At 38.3% G+C, this 20,721-nt stretch overlaps 1 protein-coding gene across 9 annotated transcripts in view; it reads left to right on the top strand.

The window, feature by feature from the left end:
- Window positions 1-20,721, top strand: part of SDK1 (sidekick cell adhesion molecule 1) — a 378,688-nt gene that overhangs the window by 47,122 nt on the left and 310,845 nt on the right. The window lies entirely within an intron of this gene.

Below are 20,721 nucleotides of genomic sequence, written 5' to 3'. Positions count from 1 at the left end.
GATGTCTGGCACAGACTCAGAGATGTGGCTGCCAAGATTACTGATGAAGTAGATGGAGAGCTACTCTTTTGCCATCATTACACAATGAGCTGTACCTTGGTGTTGATAGTAATCCTGCTCATATTTCTAGGAACAAGGGTTAAGTTTCAAGCAAAAGCATTGTTTCAACAGTTTAAGCGAGTTAAAAAAACTGCTTAAAAAAAGAAAAAAAATCAGCCTGTGGAAATACCTCAGGAAAACTCTTAATTTGAGAATCTTGATTGCTTTACATTATAGCAAAAATTGGTTGGTTGATTTGGGGTTTTGTTCGTTTTTTGCCTACAGTAAACCTTTTACAGTTTTTTTTTTTTTTTAATAGTTTTCCTTTTCTTTGAGAAAGAAAACTAGATTGGACCCCAAGGAGCTACGCATTGCATGTAATAAAAAATACCTAATATAAATGGTAAAGCCAGTTTAAATGCTTTCCACATTGTTACTGGGCCATAAAAAACTATAATCAGAACAAGCACGTTGTAAAAGCAAACTTGTGTTCAAAAGAATTCCTTTCTCTCAGTTCAGTAATTGTATTACTTAGCAATTATAGAGAAATCCCTTTTTGTTTAAAATGGTTTAGAAGCTTGAGCTAATCCTTCAATGGTCTGTGGAAATAAATGGAGGCATGAAAAAATAAAGGGATTCATCCAAAACTGGAGATTATCAACAGTCAGAACTGAGTCAGAATTGTCGGAATTTTTAGTCTTAATCTCAGATCCTATTTACCATTCTTTTGTGTTTTTAGCATTGATATTAGATACATAATATTTGGTGTGTGGATTAATAGAGAAGGTGTGAAAGCTTTTGATTTGGGCAGACTGCACACCAGCAAGTCTTGCTCTTGGGCAGGAAGCTGTGAAAGAACCGCTGTGGTTTGTGTTGCACAGGGGTTTTGTGTGAGTTGGTGGTTTGCAGATTGGAAAGGCATTGCCAGTGATGATTAAAATGGCATCTGGTATTCTTTATGATTCACTTCAGAGGGTACCCTTATGACTAAGAAAGATTTAAAAATAAGGGCATTTTAGTGAACACTATGACTCTGGCACATTCCCAAGTCAGTAAATCCCCAGTGTTCTCCAGCATTTATAAATAATTTAGATTTGTAGTGGATGTCATTGCGCACAGTTGTGGGCACCTTGCTGCAGTGCCACCAGCCTCGCTTCCCCCAAACTGGTCATCTGAAATATTGCTCAGCTGAACGTACTTTGCTGTGAACAGAAACCACATCATTTAGATAAAAATTTATGCTACCAGATGACTGAATTTTTTTCTACTATAAAGTTATCAGTAATTTAATGATAGCTGACTTATCATGAGATAAATTAAGATGATAGTCTAATAAGTACAGATTAGCAGGCATGCTACATAAATATCTAGAAAATCTCCTCTCTCTATTGTCATAAATTAGTCTCAAAAATGCCCCACGAACTTGTATTTATAAAGAGAGATCTTAAAGTGATTTTGCCTTCTCCCTTTCAGTGGTGAGGGCTGTTGTATTTTGGTCATGGCAGTTAACCTTGTGTATTTGTTTTTGCTCATATTTAACTTTCCACTGAGTTTCATTACAGTGGCCTGATGAGAATAAATAGAGAGAACACGAAACACTTCACTTCTCATTAAAATAAAGGAAGCTTGAAATAGTGATGGGAGGACTGTGGCTGTGTTGCTCTGGAGCTGTGAGGGGAGAAAAGATGTGATGTGCAAATTGCTGGGGTAAATAATCACCTGCATCCTGGCAACTTTCACACAGGTTGTGTGGGGCACCTCAGGAAGGTCATAATAAAGTGTAAAACACTGGTTTTGACATCTTTTGCTCTCTGCCTGACAACTGGCTCAGTGTTGTCCCCAAAATGCTGTAATTTGTGAATGAGACCACACAGTGGTCAGGAGCTGTGAGTGTTTCCCACACCAGCCTTTCCTTTGCCATGCTCCCCAGGGCCCAGGGAAGCCAAGCACTTACATTTAACATGTGATGACATTTAGCAAAACAGGTTTAGAACTGATGGTTACAGTTGTCCTTGTGGAAGGAGACTGATGTATTTTTCATGGTCTTTAATAATCTCATGAAAAAATTAAATTACCTCCTAAGCTCTGGGCTGTCATATGGATCAGGTACTCCCTTTTCCCAGGCAAATGAAGCAGCTCTCTGTAGCCTCCCCTGGCAGTTCAGTGCTTGGAGTGCTGTAGATCTGCACCACACTGAGTGGAAAAACATCACTCCTGAGCAAACTGACAGTGCTGATGCAGGATCTTTGATCCTTTCTCTCTCTAACCACTACAAGATGTTCTGCTAAAGCATGTGCTTCTTATTTAGTAAAGGCAGGTGTTCTGCATTCCACTGTACTCCAGTGTTCTGCTCATCCTCCACAGATAATGCCACCACTTCTTAAAATAATACTGGAGAATTTTTTTTTAATTTTTATTTTGCATCTGTTCTTTCTGTTTTGTGGTAAGAGGTTATTTTCAATACCTCTTTCATATTTTCATCTCTTCATATCCTTTTTCATTCTGGAAAACAGGAGACTTCAGGAAATTGTTATTTGAGAACAGTCATAGCAGTGGAGATGGCTGAAGTCAGATACAAGAAGTTCCTGCAGGTGCCCTGGCTGTGTTATAATTCACTGTCACTCCACACTGCTTCTTGGAGGGTTTTTGTGCCTAAAAGAGCAAAAATAATAATAATAAAAGAGGAAGTTGTGTCTAGTCCATGCCTTCCAGGCACTCTCCAATGCTAGTGGAGTTTTGTTTTCTGATGAGGTTTTGTTTTCTTTTGTAGAAGCTCCCACCTCCTCCCTTGGTTTGCTCCTGCCACAAATGCTGCTGGCAGTTGACAATCTTTGGCTCATTTTAAATTCTAGACAATGTTCTTTAACACTTCAGATTTAAAGGATGGTGTGTAATTTTCCTTTTATTTATGGAAATTGGTTTGCAACTGGTTGCTTTTAAGTAGCAATGAATTCAAGTGACCAAGGGAGGTAATAAGGCTGACTTAGCCATTTGTAATTTTTATTTTTCTCATTCTTATCAGGAGAATTCTCTTACTAGTGCTTTCAGAGATCTCACACTGAGATCAGGCATTTTAGATTCCCAGTAGGAAAAGCAGTATCTCGATAGATAGAAAATAATGGATTTTTCCTTTTGCTTTTTTTTCCCCCAAGGGAGAGTAAAAGGAAAACTCCCAACAGCACCAAGAGAGTACCTGCATAATGCTAACGATGCAAAATCCTGTTTCTTTGTGGCTTTTTCTGTCAGTTTAAATTATATTTATGTGCAATCTCAGTATTGAAAGTACATATGTAAAAACAAAAGTGGTTTAGCTGGCAAGAGATTTCAGCTCCTGCTTTGCAAGCAAATGAAGGGGAAGGTCAATTATAAACTTTCCATTTAATAAGCCACTGATGTGGTATTAGTTTTCTCATTTGTGTTGGACTTAGATGAAAATAACTATTTTTACTGGCAAAAAAATACTTTTATCCTTTGTAGAACTTACATTTATTAAATAAAGCCCACAACCACAATGGTTTTTGTTGTTATTAATGCAGAAAGAAGAGCAGTTCTAAGTAGAGGCTTCCTTAACTTTGTTTTGTGATTTTGTTACAGTTAATGTTACTACTTTTATTTTACATCAACTACTTGTGTTTCAAGATTATTCAGTTCGATAGTGGTAAGACCAGATAGTCTCTGTGAGTGTTTGAAGTAGTAATTACAATTTTTGTGCCTCAGGGGTTGGCATCCTTGAACCTGAGATGGTTTATATCAGTGTACTTTTACTTCCATGTTAAGAAATTCATCAAGTATTTTGGATTTGTTTTTAAGGCAAAGTTTCTCATTTATTTAGTAAAAACCCTATTGACAGGAGTACACTATGAATACTGTTTTACTTTTGGTTTTATATCATGATTGCAGGTTTTACATCTTGTTTTATTGAGTAGTGTGATTTGATTTAGAAGTGATTTGTTTTACTGGTTTTTTTTACAGAATTATCTGTAGTCTGTTCTGGTGACCTTTCACAGTTGTTTCCATAGAAGGTTCAAAAGATAAATCCTGTTCTACACATTGTGACAGCCACTTTGCAATGCAGTGATCCAAAAATATAAGAAGTCTTCTTTGCAAGTGTTTTAGAGGACATGAAATAAAGAACGTTAATAGGAATTCTCAGTCAAATTGATAATTTCATAACTTTAATTTGTACAGCAAGGGCCTGATTGTGACATCTGAACTCTGCCTGGACTGTGGTGGTGGAGCCTGTGTGGCACTGGCTGAGGGAGATGTGGTGACTTTGGCTTGTTTGGTGGCAGAACTTCCTTAAAATGTTCCACCCAAGTGCTGAATCATTTCCATTTAATACAACTGGGATATTTCGGAATTCCGTGTAAAATCACAGTTTACCAGCGAGGCTGCATTATTTTGTGGCTTTTTACTGTGGACAAAGGAATGTGATGAGCTGCCTTCCTTCTGTTATGGTCTAGGATTGAAAATTATTCCAAATTTTAGCACGAATCCACACACCAGCTTCTCATTTTTAACTTTGAATTTCTGAGTCCTGTTTATGACACTGATATTCAAAGACTGTTTTGATGTTTGGAGATGTATCTTCTGTATATAATGAAATAAAAATTGGCTTCCAAAGTTTCTGTCAGGGAAGAAGCTGAATAGAAATTACCTATTTATATTTAATCATAATAATCTTACAGAAAACCTGAATAATACTGCTTGAAATTACTGCAGAGGAATGTGTTGAATGTTCTGAATACAGACAGGGATATGAGGAGGAGCACTGAGAATATGTTAATTACTCAGTGCTTTCTTTGCAATCAACTCTTGAGGGGAAAAACATCATTGTATAAAAAAAATATGGGTACTGCCATTAATCTGATTTTTTTGGGGAGAGGGAGGAGGCCTGGAGACAGAAATGGGCTTTTGTGTGATAAAGGAAATTTTTAAAGCTTGTTCATAGGTTGTATTTCTTGTTCCCAGCACTCAAGGCCTCCCAGTTCAAACACATGGGGTCACTCACCATGGTCATCAGATGGAGTCACTCTGTGTCCCTTTGCAGAGATTTTTAATGTGTACCCTGTTCATCCACTGGAAATGCATGCAAGTTGGTAGAAAAGTAACAGAGAAAGTTACTGCCTGCTGAGGAGGAGCAGGGGCAAAATTGAAAATGTAAAAATCAAATCTATTTTTGGTGCTGTCAGTGCAGTTAATCCCTCCATGAACTCCCCACTGTAAAAGAGAAGATTTCTCTCAGAGATGATTTTGTTTCTGTTCGAGATGTGGTACAGTTGATTGAGATGGAAATCACACCCTACAATGTTGCTGAAATTTGCTTGCAAATTACTATAATTAATGCAGAATTTCCTGGAATGCTCTTCCTAGAAGAATACTATTTGTAATCCGGATAGTTGAGACTTACCCAGTTGTGATAGGATGCAGCAGAAGGATTTATTGTTAATAACACATTATTAACCACAAGATGTGCAAAGTGAGGCCCTATTTCCACCTACTTCTGCCTGAAGCTACCTGCAGCATTTTAGTTTTTTCCCTGTCACAGCATCCTTTAATTTTCCAATCTAGGAATGCTGTGCTCAATCAAAATTCATTAAGCCTTACAAAGATTAGGTTATAAGATAACTTATTAGTGATGGCCCAGGTTTTGATCCAGATATATAATTTCATAAAGAAAAATCATATGCTGCATATTCCTGAATTTATTATTAATAGAATTCCACTTTTTCAGCAGCAGGAGCTCTTGTCTAATAATAATATGTAATAATCTAGTATTAATAATAAAATATTACATGTTCAAAAATACATATTATGACATTATACCCATAAACCTGTGAGCAGATTATTATAACAAATTTAGGATTTTCGATACAATTCCTTTGGATCTTTAAAAACCGTTTTTGCATGGGAAAACTCAATAATTATCAGGTGGACAGAAAAACAATATTGAGTGCAGAATTCCACCTTCTTGGAACAGATTTATTGCAAAGCAGCACATCTTTTGAATCCTGCTGTAGGATTAATTGGAAAAGCTGGGGAGTTGTATGGGAATGTAGAAGTCAAAATTGACCTAATAATTCATGATGTGCCAATAAAATCTGACTTGGGGAAGTAAATGAGAACCAGTGCAGTTCCTGAGATGGGATGACTTGTGTTACACCTTAGAGAACAGAAATAGAAGGAAACAATAGAATAAAAGAAAATATATGTTGTTTGTTTGTTTGTTTGCTTGTTTTCTTACTCTTGCTAATACAGCAGAACAGCTTCAATCTAATTTTTGGAGATTATTTTTGTGGTTATAAGGTTAGAAAGATTTATTTTGAAATGAACATTTTAGAATCTGTAGAAAATATTGCATCTTTCAAAGTACAATTTTGGGATAGAGTCATGCATTTGGAGCATAAAAATGCTCGCTAGAAGGTGTAATTCGTGCTGAGTTTTAAACCTACTTTAATTCTGCTTTGACTTTATCACTGCCATTCATATTTGGAATTGATGTACATTTCTGCCATGTCAAAAATAGATGAGAGTAGTTTTGCAGTTTTTCTGGGAAAAGCTGATCTGTTTTTCTCAAAATAATGCTGATTGTTGTTAATCAACTTGTCAGAACTGAATAGTTTTCTTCTTTATCAAAGTGAAGAAAATTGGGACACTAAATAACAGCCTGTGTGGAACTAGGACACTCTGTTTGGAGACACTGCTCCAGACACTGTAGAGGATTTTTTTGACAGATAAGCTGTGTGCTTAAAGAGATAAATGTTAATCTAATACATTGGAAAACAGACAGATTACAGGGCACTGCCATGCATTCGAATAACAAGGCTAAGTTGTGTGCCCCAGCTGAGTCTGTGGCAGAAAACTCCCCAAACTTACTCTGAAGACTATGGCAGCAGCTGGTAAACTCTGTCTGGTGGCTTCTTGAGTCCAGTGGACTCTTACTTAATACTGGTAAACAGCAGCTCAGCTAACATTTTTAATATAGAAAGGTTTTTTTTTTTAATTGGAAGAAAATGAACACAGAGCCTCTGCTTCTACCTTTGTTCTCAGTCAGAATTCTCTGTCACATCGTTTTTTCTTTTTGAGTTTCCAGAATAAATGTTGTCTATTTTTACTCTGTTCAGAATACTGAGGCTTGATATGGTTGTATAAGCTGCTCCTTTGTATCCCATACAGCACAAAAAGGGTCACATTAGACAGAGCCAGGGCACAGCACACAGGACAAACCCAAGTTTTCACTATGGTAGTTGAATACTGTATTGCCTCAGGCACATGGGAGGGGATATATTAAAGAGGGATGGTGATTCAAAGAATTACAGAAGCTTCAAGGTGAAAAAGTTGCTCTTGTAATAATATAACCTGTTCTTTTACAGTTAAAGCCAAGATTGTTTCTCTGGAATTATTCTTAAATATTATTTTCTGAGTATAGATTTGGAAATTACTTTTCTTGAAGAGCTTTGTTGATCATAGTACATAATAAATTTGTTTTAACATCTATATTTCTATATTGAGGTCACTGTTTTTGTCCTGTTCTAAACTGGATCCATTGATCTGGAAAAACAAATGTGCATTGAAACTAACAGCCTCTGAACTTTGTTCTGGAGGTTTTTGTCTAATACAAGAAGATGCTGTAGTCATGGGAAGATTCCTGTTAGTTGCATAGGAACAATTTAGAGAAGAAGTTAGAGAAGAAGCATTGGAGCACCAAAAGCAGTCATGCCCAGGGCAGGAGCTTTCAGGCTTTTCCAAAGAGTTTCAGCCAGAGAGAGCCCATGGCAGAAGTTCCCTGCACTCCTCTCAGAGAGTTTTCTGTTCTCTGCCTGAACCTCCTTATTCCTTTGTGCAGAGAAGTTGAAAGTTCCATTTCCCAGCTGCCCAGCTGCTGCCAGGGGAGCAGGAAGATGCATTTTGTGTGTTTGGCTTTGCATTGAAAGGGTCATCTCACATGCTCATCCTGGCTTCTGTTATCTCTTGGCCCAGGACCCTCATGGGTGTGATGAAACTTCTCCAGAGGTGCCGAACCTTTCCTTTTCACTCTGCTGCAGTAGCTGAAACCTCCTGATTCCAAAAATACGTCTGAAACACAGAGCCTGGTGGCACTGCTGTCACAGCAGGGTGGGGCTGTGCCCTCTGCACTTCTCCTGTGCCAGACCCCGGAGCCTTCGCTGGTTTTGGCATCCTGGGGCACCTGGTGCTGGACTTGCAGTGACTTCCATGCTTTGAGAATGCTTCTGTGTCTGTCTGACAGGGCAAATCTAGACACTGTCCTGAGAATATGGATTAAGTGCTAAAAAATCCTCTGGTGAAAACTTAGAAGAGAGCTGGAAATGCTCTGCCTTAAGGCTTCCCCTTGAAGATGAGCTAAGAGTCTATGTCTTTTTGTTTTTGGGGTTTATTTTTAATTGCTGATCCAGTAGCATATTCTACAATGCTTTTTTAAAAATAAAACATGGTTTTTTTTTTTTTTTAAATGAGAACTTGGTTGTTCTTACTTCTTATAGTAGTAGTTCTCCTGTCTTTTCCTGAAATAATTTATGTACACATGGATACAAAAAATACAGCAGTATTCTTTTTTTTTTAATAAAATACAGGGCTGGTCTAAGAGATATAACAGGAGTAGCACTTTTAGAATTTTGTCTGTGCAGCATCTTAGAAGAAAACATTGTAGAGATAAATTATAATGTTCATATAAATACAAACCTGTCCAAATTTAACACTGAAATAAAGATACAGTTGCCTGAGTAAGTGACTGGATTTTTAAACATGCTGCACATTGAGAACTCACCTTGACTGAAGTGCTGAACTGAAATCACAGACAGCACCACTTCTGCATTTCCTCATCTTACTTCACTTCCACTACACTTCAAGATGATCACTCTCAGATAATCAAAATACATGAGCATTTGAAGGACTGGAGGTATATCTTGATGTCATTTCTTGAGCTTGGGCACAGATGTTTGAAAATCCTGGTCAGGTTCTTGCCAACAGTGAAATAAGATAAGTACAGGTTACAAATTCTGGTTTGTTTCTGGTTATTAGGCATTTAACACTGGGGTAACTGTTGCACAGCAGCATTTTCTGAACTTTGATGTGTGATTTTAAAAAGCACTAATTTAACTTCAAAAGGCTTGTTAAATGCAAGATTCCCAGTAATTAAAAAAAGTAATGTAATATATTAGAGCTTATAAACTTGGAAAGGTAAAAGCTTCTTTGAGGAGCTGCTTTTGATTCTGTTCATGGCTTAAAAATGATGTTCAGGCTTCCTCTTGAAGGGCTCTCATTAGCATTTATGAAATAAAACAGCAGTGGATACTGTTGTGCCAATTTTCTACAGAATATTTGGTGAGTATTTTTAATTTGTAGATTCCTGGTTTCCTATTTATACCTTTAAATGCTTGTTTTCAGAGAATATTGAATAGAACCATTAGAGCTGAGGGATTTTCTTGTACCACAGTTAAAGATCTTTATGTAGCCATCACCAGCATTTCATCTTGGTACATAAATCAGGGAAATAGTCAATATACTGAACAAATTGAAAAGATGTGAGAAAGTTCATATGCCATTCCAATTTGATCTTTAACAAATGATGTCTATTATAAGAAAACCCACAGTGATATTACTTCATGCAACTACCTTGGAAAAAATGGTGTTGACTTAGAAATATTAGTTTCTGTCACAAATGTTATTTATTTTTCCTGCAGGTAGAATTCAGGATGCCAACAGTGTTCTGGTGAAAGTTAAAATCACTCCTATGGTGACAGCAAGTGACAGATTTCATATAATGCTGACTATTTAAAAGATTTAAAAGTTTCAATTTTAGCAATGTATAGAATAGACTTTTGAGAGAAGACAGAACTCCAGTTCTTGGCTTGATGTAATTTTCAGGAGAGTCTTTGGCTCCAGTGTGGTTTCCAGGATGCTGCTGGATTTTCCTGTGTTACAGTGGAACAGACCAGCAGGGTCTCATGGCTTTCTTTGCTTTGCTTCTGCAGCATTAAATTCCCCTATTGGAGGAGTAAAGTGATTTAAGGAGGAGAGGGGAGGGAAAAAAGGATTTATATGTATTTTTGGAGCAAATATGTCAGTATGTAATGTTTTCACAAGGTATGCTACATTAATTATATTGTATAAAGAGTATAAATATTTAATATGGACATTAATTCTTGAGTGAAAAAATTTGATCTATTTTATTGCCTAAATAAATTCATGGTAACTGACCTTGTCTGAACTCTAGCATCTGAGAAATGATTATTTGGACCTGCACATCCATCCCAGACTGGAAAAGCTTATCTTAGAATACATTATTTTAAGCTTATTTTCAATTCTGAATAAGAATTAATATACTGAGTATATTGTCAGTGAGCTAGATAAATATAAAATATTCTTTCTTATCCTCAATACTCTTTTCTAGACATTTAGATTTAGTATTTTCATGGCCTGCTGACCCTCCTTGCTCAGAAATGTTCTCAGACTATTTTTCATTAAGTGGTTGCAGATTTATTTCAATTGATTGAAAGTCATCTCTAATTACAGGTAATCATAAAGCAAATGATGATAAGGAAAAAGTATAATTTAGCTGAACTATCAATCACTCTTTTTTAGTGCATTCTAATTAAATTACCAACTGTTTTTTCAGAAAAAGTCCGTTGTAATAGGCATAAATATCGATTATATTGCATGTTTGTTGACCTATTTTTGTCTCTGCATTTCTCTTGTTTTTATATACCTAGACCTCTATACTGAGTGCTGTATTATTTAAAGGCAATGTAGTTTGGGCTACTGGGAAATTAAAAACCACTGAATATTTAATATGTTAATTGTACTGTTTAATCTCAAAAGAATTTGGAAATGTCTCTCTCGTTTGAGGCTGATTATTTACTGCATGCAAGTAAAAAGCTTGGAACACATAATTATGCTCTGTCATGGTGAAGAAAATTGCTAGTATTTTAGGAGGTTTTACTCTTTTAGGTAGTATTAATGGTCTCAGTTATTAAAACAAATGAAGGAATCCTCCCCAGGAATTAACACCACCTGAACCTCCCTCCCAAAAACCACCCAAACAGTAAAACAACAAAAAAGCCCAAGCAGACAAAAAAACCTTGCTAAATTTGTTCAAATGTCCATGTTAATGTTTAGCTGCTGCAAGAAATCATGGGTGGTAATTGATTGTACTGTATGGCCCAAAGAACTTCATGGTAAATATTTTATTGAATAAAGCTTTGTATTACAAAGGGACTATCCAGGTTGTAATTATCAAGCTAAAATCAATATCACTTTCCCAGCCTGGTGCTTTAAATGTAGGGGTATTCTTAAATACAAAAGTATAATCAATAAACAACCGGACATTTTCCATTTTCTGTAATTAACTCTATCCAGCAGTTTTTCAAGGGACCTTTTTTCTGTGCTATTACTGAGAGCTCTTCCCCTCAAAGTTACTAAATGGATCTAAAAAGCCTGGACAAAATGATGTTTGGGCTTAGAATACATTTAGTCTTCCACGACTCTACTCTCACTTCCTTGGGTGGCAAATCCATCTGTCCTTGCTGGAATGGAGCTGTTTGATTTTCTTTTCGAAAAGACAAGTATCAAAAGAGTTTTTGGACTGGAATTGGGGAACCTTCTGCTGCACTTGGAGAGAAAGCCCTGTTTATTAATGACTGCACTGAAGATGAAGTTAATGAATCTTTGTGGCTGCTGAAAGCACAAAATGTTTATGTTTTTTACAGCTTGGGTCACATTCCCTGCTCAGGCTTTGATTCCCTTGGTGCTCTGCAAGTGGCTGTCCAAAGGGTTGAGCCTGATTCCTGATAGTCACCAACATCTCCTCACTCTAAAGTTACTGTGGCAGCAGGTGGAACTTTTTCAGGAATTTTGCAAGAGTTGCTGCCAGCCCTTCTAGTGAAAATGAAGCTCCTTGTTTAAGGCAGGAGCTGCAGTGTCCCATCTGAACTACAAACCCCCCTCCCAGCTCCTTCCCATTCTGTGCTCTCTCCAATTTCCCAGTGTCTTTCTGGCCCTCCAGCTGCTCAGTTCAGACTTTTCCATGTCCCTCCTGCATGAGGGAATGGGACCATGGAGCTCCAGAAGTGTCCCAGGTGCTGGCTGGAGCCAATCCTCACATCCCTCACCTCCTGGCTGTGCTCTAGGCAGTCTCACCTTTCCCACCTTTCCTTTGGTATTTCTCCCCCAGGCAGCAGAACGGGCTCCAGCTGAGTGCCAGGAGGAGGCAGTTTCCCTTCCCACCAGCATAATCAAGACTAAACAGGTTTAAACTCTCTCTGTTGTAATAGCCTCATGTTCTTGATGAATTGGCACAGCAGGATGGCTTTTCTGCCTTGATAAAGGGTGCAGCTGTTATCATTATTGGTGTGATTGTTTAAGAACCAAATTAAAAACTTGACTTCATTTTAGATGCTAAGCAAAGGATTCCTCAGTGCTGGAGATACTTTATTTAAAAACAATCGTTGTAAATATTCTGATACAAGGCTGAGAGTAATATTTGCTTTCAACTTTGGATCAGTGAATGTTGCTATCATTTTGATTATTTTCCTTAATCAGAATTTGTTTTAAGGTGAGCAAGTGTGAAATTGTTGTTTTGAAAGATGAAAAGTTCTATGGCACATTTATATTCAACAAGGATTACATTTCTTATATAAGAAGTTAGAGATAATCCATATATTGCCTTTGAACTTCGAAGGAAATTGTTTTTTCTCAGAATAAGTTCACTTTACTTCCAGGAACAGCAAAATGAATCACTAAAATGGGAAAAAAAATCTCTATAAAGTAGTCTAGTTATTAACAAATTTTAAAGACAAAGTCATTAGAACTCTGGGGGGAGGGTTTAAGAGCTAGTATGAATGCAGTCCTCTGAATAGAGAAGTGCTTCAGTCCCCATAAAACCTGGGGGTGTTCTCTGCTGTTTCTTTGTGTTCCTGTTTGCATAGAGAAGAATTCCTGCTCTCAAGGCATTCAAATACTTCCCAATAGCCAGGTTCCCAACTGCTATCCCTCCTGGCATGTGAAATTATAAATGAAGTGCTCTGGTTGTTGTTTTTAAGAGAACTGGGCTGTATTTGTGGATAACATAGAGGCTCTGGGTGTGTGGGGCCAGGAGGGGGTGAGAGCACAGCTGATGCCCATGGATTTGTGTCTCTGAACCCTTTTGGTGGTGGCCTCAGTGGCCTCACAGTGAAGCAGCTCCACAAAAAGGCCATTTGGACAATGTGGAAGGAATCCTGAAGGAATTATGGAAAATGGGTGCTCCCCAACATTTCCTTTGCTTTTCAGAAGGCACTGATTTAGTCAGCGCACATGATTCCTGCTAAGAAATGCATTTGAGTTATTTTATTGCTGAGTTAGTTGAATAAATCTTAATACAATTTACCTCTATCCCTTAATGAAGTTTTAAACATCCTTATGAGTCGTTCCGTTACCTGTACAGCCGTCTTCTAAGGATGTGCTTAATTGAATTTATGTCAGATGGGATTTAAAACTTTCATAATATATGCAGAGTAAGTGTAATAGGTTTTGCTTTGGAATATGATAACCAAGGGACATTTTAATTCCTCAAGATAACCCAGCGTATATAATATTTCTGTTTCAAACTGATGATAGAATCTTCAGTTCCTCTCTCTTCCCCAACCAAGAAAAAAGATGAGAAGAGCAGAAGATGAGTATTTTACAGTGGCTACTCCATTTACATATATTTCTTGCATATAGGAGCATAAAGTTTAGAAATGTCTAGGCAGGCAGGATGTTTGCAGAAATAAATATAGTAAACCCTTTTTAATGGCTCGACATAAATATGATGTACCTGACTCAGTACTGGAGTGTCCACAGTTCTTTGGCATGAATTTTAAATCTGTGGCTACTCTGGGGATGAGAGAGATTTCTATTGGTGTTCTTTGGAATACAGAAATGAGGTATTTTTTGTAGACAGCATTGCTAGAAAGAGCAGGACAAGATGGAAAACAGAAAGAATTCCTGACGTTTTTAGAGCATTTTTAGCCTTGGATTTTTTTACTAAAATCATAAAAGGTTTTACTTGAAACTAAGAATTTTTCATTGTAGATTCAAGTCCCCATGGGATTTGCTGATAAGAAGTGGAATTCACAGCAAACACTGACACTTGTATAGGCAAGGCAGATGGAAAGCGGATTTTAAATCTATTAAATAGATTTTGATCTATTCTTATCTTAGGTATTATCTATTAATAACTTATGCCCGATCCTTTTGGGTAGTGGGATGGAGTTAATTTTCTTTGTAGTGGTGCAGATGGTGCCGTGTTTTGGATTTGTGGCTGAAATGGTGCTGATAACCCACCAATGTTTTGGCTGTTGCTGAGCACTGCCTGCCCAGTGCTGGGGATTTCTCTTCTCCTGCAGCCTGGGCAGCAGCTCCAAACTGGCCAGAGGGTCACTCCATCCCATCAAATGCTCAGCAACAACACCCCCTCAGACCCCAAACCCAAGGAACAGACAGTGGGGGGGTTTCCTTCCAAGGGTGTAGCTTAGAGACTGGGAGCACCACTCTGCCTGCGAGAGTTGGCAAGTGGTTGGTTGCATCACTTGTTTGTTCCTTCTCCCCACTCCCCTCACTTTTCAAACCATCTTTCACTTATTACACCATTTTTTGTCCCTGCCTATGTCTTTTCTCCTTTCATTCTCTGTCTCATCCTGCCTGGGGGGAGGGAACAAGTGGCTGTGTGGGTGGTTAGCTGTGGTAGGGGGTCATTCCATAACCTACAGGAAGGGAGGAGAAAAAATGTACTCTGATTTCTGAGTACCTGAATGATCATGTATTCTACTTGTAGTCCAATACCTGATTCACTGAAATGTCTCCACTGAAGATGCTCCCATCCTAGGCCTGGCAGGGTTTGATTTTGTTCAAACCAGAAATGTTGTCTCAGCCTTTTTGTTGTAAGTTCCAAGTTCTTGCACTTACCTTAGGAAGAAGGTGTAACCATCATCGTTCAGATTGCAAGGGCAGTGGAAAAGCTGACCCTGGCTCTTATGTGTCCGAGGTATTATTGGCTTACTGGTGTTGCAAAAAAAATCTGTGTAAGGCCTTTTTTCCCAGGAGACTTTTGCATTAAGAAACTTGCATTATTCCTCCAATGGTAAAATACCCAGTGTGGCTGTGGGTATTTGTATTCTGCTGTTGATCAGTGCTTTCTATTGTTTCCCTTTGTTAATAAGTAGGTAAATATCTCCAAATCAAAAGCTTGCTGCTGAGCTTATTGATCTTTGGGAAGCCTTTGATTCCTGACAAAGGAATCTTTGTAGCTACAATGTTTGAAGGAAAAATTCAAGGGAATTTAAAGTGTGGGTGTCTCATCATGCAGCTCACACATGGTAGTATAGTGTACCATTAAGAATTAATTTTAGCTTATTTACCAAAATTGTTATTTAATAAATAAAGATTTTTTTTGTTGTTTCTGATCAATTATAAAAGCTTGCAATTAATATACTATATTGAGAATAGCAGAAATTCTAGGTTTAAGTATTTTATGCACTATATATACTGTTTCTCATTGATTGTTACTGACTTTCAGACTCTTGGTCTTGCATGCTGAATTACTTAGACTTCTTGTAAGAATATGTTCTTAAACTTGAATCTTCTTTTGATCATAGGGCAATATAAAATAGGAATATAGGCTGGAGGAGATTATATTTTATATATCGGTATAAGCCTATCATTACTACAGCCAATCTTGTGTAAGGTTTAGCAGAGACTCAAGAGAATATTTGCTGTATTAGAAAGAACAAAAGGCATCCTCACCTTTTATGAATGTGTGTGCATTCTAGGAGTACAGAATTTATAGAGTAGACTCAGGCATTGTTTAATATCTTTATGAATGATGAGAAAGAAATGTGATGAAACTGGAGGCAGCTGTGATTTGCATAGTTGCAGGATCTGGGTGATGCTGAAGTGAAAAACATCTGGTTCTGGCACTGGCATGTTTCCACAGGTTTTGTTTTTTATAGATTTTGAAGTCAACACATGTTAACTTTAAATAAGCAGGAGGGATCCAAGTTGGTACAAATGAATTATTTGACAATTTCATGGAGCTGTTCTGACCATGATCCAGGGATTGAATAAGTTTTGCTATCTCTATTTTGTCATGTATGTTGATGTGACAAGATGACATCACAGCTGAACTCTTAAAATATTATGGTGATTTGAATAAAACTGAAAGGAAGTAACTGGAAAGTCAAACTACTGTCAAATTCCTTAAAGTGTACACAACAAACTTATCAGTGTTGCTTTGAGTTTTCAGAGAGTCAGATTACCATATTTGACATTGGTGGAGCAATTTTAAAACACAACATCATGGGGAAAAGTTCAGGGTTTCCTTCTTTTGTATCCTGCCTAAAATCATGGCAGAGAATTTTCCTAGGGGAGAGTGGTGCATTCCACTCATGTGCTTTTTTATGCTTCCTTTCTTTGGTTTACATTGCATATTCCTGATTTATTTATTCCTGCATATCTGAGGAGTGCTGTGAGCTGACAACTGACTCAGCAGGGAGGGGATCACAATAATCAGAGTAATTTAGCAAAATACATTTTTTGTTTGTTTTTCCACATAAATAAAGCAGGTTAGTCTACGGGAAAAATATGTGATTCATCAGCTTGGAGTTCACACACTAGCAGCCTGTCACCCCTTCTCTCTAGTGAATTTTTCTGTGCTACTTCAAAGGCTTTCTTAGATCTGTTCCTTTTCCACTTTCATTCAGTTGCCAGTGGCCCCAGCACCTATCACAAAGTCCAAGGACCAGAAGTAAAGTCAAGCTCAGGCTCTGGGAGCTGGGAACTCAAATCCCTGCATTGTGTGAAGGAAGATGAGTTGTGTGATCAGAAGGAGATCATGAATTTGTGTGTTGCAATAACAAAAACATGAGTTTGTGTGAAAGCTCGTGGTGTCCCCTTCCCTTGCTCCCAGCTGGGGACACAGCAATCTCCTGGCACAAATCTGTGACATCCTTCCCTTCAAGACCTAGTTCAGTTCTAGAATCCAGGAGGAAGATAAGAAAAACAAAACTTCTTTCCTGTGCTTTTCCAGGCTGTCTTGGTTGTTGTTTACTAGTTTTGGGAGTTCTTTGAACCTCTGAAAGATCAGCTGTCCTGCAGAAGCCATTCAATAATTGAAGCCAGTTTCTCCATCTGTAATTTTTGTTCCCCCTGAAATTTCCAGGGCGTCTTCATGCTCATTCTCTGGTCTTGCTCTCTCACACTTGATCTCTCTCTCTCTCTCTCTCTCTCTCTTGCAAGTTGAATTCTTAGTTGAAGTGTGAGGCAATGAGGTAAATGCTATCAGTTCTGGGACAGCAGCAGCTGAGGGACTGAGACTGGTTCACTCCAGGCTGCAGAGAAGTTTAGTGGATGATTACCTGGACTGGAGGGCACAGGTGTCCTGGGGCTGAGCTGGGGTAAGGAGCTGTGAGTTGCATCAGGGATGGGCTACTGCAAACACAGAGTCCAGCAGCTGCAGAAAGCAGAGAGATACATGGATACATTTGATTATTTTAACCTGGAAGGCTCCAGAACCAGAGAAAAGGGAGAAGCTCAAAGATTCTTCTCAGTCTTCAAATTTTAGGATGGTCCAAGGCGACTTTCTTGTTTGTCACACCTCTGGACCTCACAGCATCCAGGCTGTCACATAACCAGTGCTCAACACCCTGGGGCAGGTACAGCTCAGGAACAGCCTTTGGAAGGTAAAATAAATATCTGCCATGTCCTTCCTGAACTTGAAAACACTCATTAAGCATCTGTTTTAATTTCTCTTTTACTTTGCTGGCATATGAACGAGGTTGCAAACTATCTTGCAGAGATGGTGTTAATGTGTAATATTGGAAAGTGAGCAACAAAGTCAACAATGCATATGGCACAGGTTCCTCAAAATACTGGTTAGTCTGGATAAGAATCTTTCCAATGGGGAGGTCCTGCTGTTTTCCCTCTGCTGCACTGCATAGCCAGAGTGAATTCTGTGAGATATTTCCAAAGATAATGAACATTATATTGTTTTCCATCTTGAATATAAGGAATATTTTAGAAGAGAAGCACTGAATGCCAGAAACATGACAAAATTCCCTTTCAGAGCTGCATGAATTGTACCCAGATTTTTCAGTCTTCCTAGCAGTCAAAGAGTTTGTGTTTTGTGGATCATACTTGAGACTGTGCTATTCCAGTAATGAGGTTAATCTCACCATTAAAATTAACTGTGAAGTACCATGTTTACTTTGGGATTTATTCTGAAATGTAGGAGTGTGTCTATGACGTAGGAGATGTGTTATAAATAGTTGTGCAATTAATTCTGATTCATCCTTTTTTTTTTTTTAATTTCCCTAGTAATACTTGCAAGTAGGAGTTTTATTTAAATATTTTCTTTTTTGTGTCTTCCCCATGTTGTGCCAGCCTTGGTTTGTCTGAAGTTACTAGCACAACAGAGTAAAATGCATTGCAACACTCAAAAACCCACTCATATCATGTCTTCATATGAATCTCCAGGCAAGGAAAAGAGAATTAGTTCCAGGTCCTAAATCCAGTACTCTGAAGTGGTTTCACACACTCTGACCAGATAAATATACAGAAAATGATATCTAAAGCATCTGCAGTAAACCTAGGGAGATTCAGAGCCCAGTACTATGAAGCATAACCCTTCTGCTCGGGCAGTGTGCTGTGGATGAGCCAGCCTGGGCCACCTGCCTTCAGGGCTGTGTCCCTGGAAATTCTCACTTAATGGAATGGCCAGGAAGGAGACCTGGCCCTCTGGTTAAGCTCCCAGACATAAATCTGGCTGAATTCTACTGGCAGTCAAGTAGGAGTCTTGTGAGCTTTTTCCATGGCTGAGGTTCACTGAGAACATTCTCAATGCTTTGGTCATTTCTAAGCTTGTGTAGGCAGTGGGATGAAGGGAGAGGCAACACTTTTGCAGTTCTTGAGGTAAGCCTGGGAAGTTTTAGCTAAGACTGTTGTAATAGAGTGGTTTTTTTTTTTAAACTTTAGAACTGATGTAAAGAACTGCAACCTCATCAAGTACATTTTGGCCTATATAGAAAATAGTCTGAAACTCCCAGTTACTCTTAGTAAGCACTTTGCTTTGTCGTCATCTGGAACCCGTGGTGCAGAGTTTCACGGAGATCTGTCAGGGATCCTGTGGAGCTGTCTCCTCCCATTTATCAATTTAAATGATGCTAGAAAAAGTACTCCTGCTCATCATTCAGGTATTACTTCAGAGTTTTAAAAGTAATCCTGATGTTTCAATGAAAAAGTTGCTGCAGGACCTTTCCCCATATCTCCAAACAAAAAGGCTGATAGAGGGGAGGAAGCTGGAAATGCTCATTTGAGTAGTGCTAATGTGACAGCAGGGCTTGTTGTGCTGATACTGGAGTTTTAAGGTCACCTTTCATCACCTCAGAGCTTTAGAATAAAGTACAGGCATGTTTGTGGTGTGAACTCACACTGAGGGAAAGAATTATGTAACGAAAAATGCAAATGCAAACAGTTTTAGTTAAGGAATAAACACGTAACACACCCAGAGCAGGGAATGTGATGAAGTTGCTTGAGGATCTCTCAATGTCATTTGTTTCCTTGGCCTGGTGTCCCCCATGCCTGGTTGTACTGCACCAGTTCTCCTGCTCCGTCTGGAAATGATGTTTTTGTAGAAAGAGATTTTGGCAGCCATCCATGTTCGGTTCAGCCTCATGGCACATGCAGAATTGATTCAGAATCGCTGTGTGTGACCAGGCCCTTGGTGCAGTACAATTGCTGCCAGCCTGGTGAGTTGGAGATGCACAGAAAATGATGACACAAGTGTTGCATAAATGCTCCCCCAGAAATCCAGGGGGGAAATGAAGGTAAACAGCACATGGGAGCCTCCTGAGGACAAATGGCAGTGCTAAGTTTATGAAATAATGTGGAGATGGGGGATAAGATCTGTTCAGATGGTAAGAGCTGCTATGTGATTAGAATGAGTCTGTTAGATTCTCATTATGCTACAAAAAGACAGTTTTAATTGATTCTGTATATTTTTTTTGTTAATTGTTTATATTAAATGCATAGTGAGGTTAATCATCTGCTCAGTTGATTTTTTAATATCCTGAGGGATTTTTTGCTGTTCTTTAAATATTTGCTTAAGCAGTAGTGCTAGAAATAAGAAACAAAAGGCATTTTATCTTGAGCAGAAACAGCACAGTGATTTGAATTTCGCATGTTTCTTGTCCTTTCACAGCAGTTGCTGCTTTCATTAACACAGTTCTTTATTTTAGAGAAATTGATGCCAAATACAGCGAAATTCCACAGTTGGTGCTTAACTCCAGGGTAGTGGAGTTAAACAAACAGAAAAAAAAAAGCCCCAACCAAAAAAACCTTGAAGTTAACAGTCAAGATTTCTTATTCCATCTCCACTGACCTTTTTGAAGGTTTTTATCCTCTGTTCTGCTGGCTGATTACTTAGGGATTCACTGAGCAGTTTCCTTGAAGGCCATTCTTTCTGCTGGCCATTGGCATGAAAATGCAGCTGTCTGAGTGAGACCTCTTTGATCTTCAGAGAGCTTTGTAAAGATAGATTAAAAGCAAAGCTATCAGGCATTTTTTCCCAATGCAAATACTGCCTGTGTTTTCAAGTCAGTTTTTGGGGGGGTTGGCTGGTTTGTTTTTAGGGAATAGAGATTTGGAGTTGTG

This window comes from Lonchura striata, chromosome 14 (assembly GCF_050655825.1).
Source record: "Lonchura striata isolate lonStrDom1 chromosome 14, ASM5065582v1, whole genome shotgun sequence".
Lineage (NCBI taxonomy): Eukaryota > Metazoa > Chordata > Aves > Passeriformes > Estrildidae > Lonchura > Lonchura striata.
This window is presented reverse-complemented; position numbering and strand designations above follow the sequence as displayed.